Genomic DNA, 3,440 nt, shown 5'->3' with positions numbered 1-3,440 from the left:
TCTATGACTTATATTAATCAAATAACCAAATATTATTCCTTATAATATTTACTCTCTCTTAACAAATCATCCATCAAGTTGCTCTGGTGAAGGCAACCCAAAAGGACCATGCACAACCGGATCAAATACTTGCCTAATATAGTTGCAGCCTTAGACACTATTCCAACAGTCTCCCACTTGGATAAGTCTAGTAACTATACAAGTACAATTCGGTTTGCAATCGTAGCTCTCAAAGACGCTATCAAACTCTGATCTAATCAATCTTGTCCTTTAGATAAGGGATCGTACAGTCCTCTGTTAGATATCATGCTGACAATCCTATGGAATGGTTAGTCTAGCATTTGATTTCTCGATCTCCGATTTATTCGACATAGAACTTAATCAAACACATCAATTCAGTTCTGACCGGGCCCGGCACATAAGTCAAATCAAATCATCGAGTGGCCAAGATATCTCTTCTACCCTCTTAGGGTAAAATTTACAGATAAACTTCGACTTATATGCATTTACTTATTCATTAACCAACTATACACAACAATGCGTTTTATAACACCAAGTTACTGATGCGTTTTTGCATTATCAATGTACAATCAATTAACAAATAATAAACCATATATCTAGGTTTTAAGACTATATGATATTATCATCTTGCGATCACCTTTTATATCGTATTCCATAAGGTGATTCCAGCAAGCGCGGGTTTGTTCCAATGCTCAAAACCAGTTCATAAGCACTCATGAACGTTGCAGCAACCCTTGCTATGTCTAACACCATTTAGACAATCTACACACCAATTCATGACAATCTTCATTCATATCTACTTCCAACATACGAACGATTGTGGACAATTTGAATAATTCGATTATTCCTAATAAATTCAATTATTCTGGAAGTCAAAACATGCAAAGTGAAACAATAGTTAAACAATTAACATATGACAGTAACTTTACTTATAAATAAAACTCCTTTATTTAATCATCAAATGTTAATTACATTTATCTATTATACGTTTCTAAATACTATCCAAATTTAAACTAATATCATCCTTCAGCCCAATACTCCTAGCATGCTGCAAGTGCTTAACCCTACTCAGCCCTTCGTAAGCGGATCTGCTGGGTTATCTTCTGATGATATCCTCTTAACTATGAGTTGTCCTTCTTCTACACGATGTCTAATGAAGTGATATTTTCTGTCGATATGTCGAGATCTACCATGATCCCTCGGTTCCTTGGTCAAGGCAACCGCACCTTCGTTATCACAGAAAATCTCCATGGGCTCCTTTATGGCAGTCACAACTCCAAGATCACCAATGAAGTTCTTTAGCCATATCGCCTCCTTCGACGCTTCGCTCGCTGCGATATACTCTGATTCGTATGTTGAATCAACTACAGTTTCTTGCTTGGAACTCTTCCAAGTTACTGCTCCTCCGTTTAGGGTAAAGACCCAGCCCGACTGCGAACGGTAGTTGTCCCTATCGGTCTGAAAACTGGCATCACTATACCCTCGCACCTTCAAGTCATCACTCCCTCCAAGGACTAAGAACCATTCTTTCGTCCTCCGAAGGTACTTAAGGATGTTCTTCACCGCAATCCAATGTGCTTTGCCAGGGTTCCCTTGATATCTGCTAACCATGCTCAAAGTGAAGGCCACATCAGGGCGAGTACAAGTCATAGCGTACATGATTGAGCCAACTGCGGAAGCATATGGTATTCGGCTCATTTCTGCTATTTCAGCTTCAGTACTCGGACTTTGAGTCTTACTCAACTTGGCATTTCCTTGTATCGGTAGTTCTCCCTTCTTAGAGTTTTCCATACTAAAACGTTTTAGTACCTTCTCTAAGTAAGTATTCTGACTAAGTCCAATTAGTCTCTTACTTCTTTCTCTTACTATCCTTATTCCCAAGATGTAAGAAGCCTCTCCGAGGTCCTTCATAGCGAAACACTTCCCGAGCCAGGACTTGACTTCCTGCAGAGTCAGGATGTCGTTTCCTATGAGTAATATGTCATCGACATATAGAACGAGGAAGCTTACTATACTCCCACTGGCTTTGACATATACACAAGATTCGTCTTTGCTTCGTACAAATCCAAACTCTTTGACTTTCTCATCGAAGCAAAGATTCCATCTGCGAGACGCTTGCTTAAGTCCATAAATGGACTTCTCAAGCTTACACACTCTATTTGGATGCTTCGGATCCACAAACCCCTCTGGCTGAGCAATGTAAACATCCTCAGCCAACTTTCCATTAAGGAAGGCGGTTTTGACATCCATTTGCCAAATTTCATAATCATGAAATGCGGCAATTGCTAGCATCACTCTAATAGATTTAATCTTCGCAACTGGTGAGAAGGTCTCATCATAGTCAACTCCTGGAGTTTGAGTAAAGCCCTTCGCAACCAATTGCGCTTTATACGTGTGTACTTTCCCATCCATGTCGGTCTTCTTCTTGAAGATCCACTTGCACCCAACGGTCTTACGTCCGGGCACATAATCAACCAAATTCCAAACTTGGTTATCGTACATGGATTGGATCTCGCTATCCATTGCCTCTTTCCATTTCGCAGACTCCAGGCCTGCCATGGCTTCCTTATAGCTATTAGGTTCATCAAGATTTACTAGTGTACCATCACTAATATACGTGTCCCCTTCGGTAGTAATATGAAAACCATAAAACTGGGGATGAACTCTAACTCTATCGGAATGTCTAAGAGGTAAGGATTCGTCAATCGGTTCAACCAGAGTTTCCTCCTCGGGTTGAATGCTAGCGGTAGAGGTTCCTTCATCTATCGACTCTTGAATCTCTTCAAGTTCGATTTGCCTCCCACTGTCTCCTTGGCTTATGAGTTCTTGCTCTCGGAAAACTCCTCTCCTCGCAACAAAGACAACATTGTCTTTCGGTCTATAGAAGAGATATCCAAAGGATGTCTGCAGGTAGCCGATGGAAATACATCGCTCACTTCGAGGTTCAAGCTTCTCGTGAGTATCTCGTCTTACGAAAGCCTCACAACCCCAAACCTTGATATGTGCCAACGAGGGAGCTTTCCCCGTCCACATCTCGTGAGGTATTTTGGCAACCTTCTTAGTAGGGACTCGGTTAAGGATATGGGCGGTAGTCTCTAAGGCATACCCCCAAAAGAAGATAGGTAGTGAAGCACGACTCATCATAGAGCAAACCATATCCAATAAAGTTCGATTACGCCTTTCTGCCACACCATTCAACTGCGGTGTCCTGGGAGGCGACAATTGCGAAACTATTCCACACTCCTTGAGATAATCGTGGAATTCAAGACTTAGGTACTCTCCTCCTCGATCGGATCGAAGCATCTTGATTTTCCTGCCCAATTGATTCTCCACTTCATTCTTGAACTCTTTGAACGTTTCAAGGGTTTCTGACTTTTGCTTGATTAAATAGATATACCCATATCTACTATAATCATCAG

This window comes from Lactuca saligna, chromosome 4, assembly GCF_052625555.1.
Source record: "Lactuca saligna cultivar CGN05327 chromosome 4, ASM5262555v1, whole genome shotgun sequence".
NCBI lineage: Eukaryota > Viridiplantae > Streptophyta > Magnoliopsida > Asterales > Asteraceae > Lactuca > Lactuca saligna.
The sequence above is the reverse complement of the archived record's forward strand: the minus strand, read 5'-3'. Positions refer to the sequence as shown.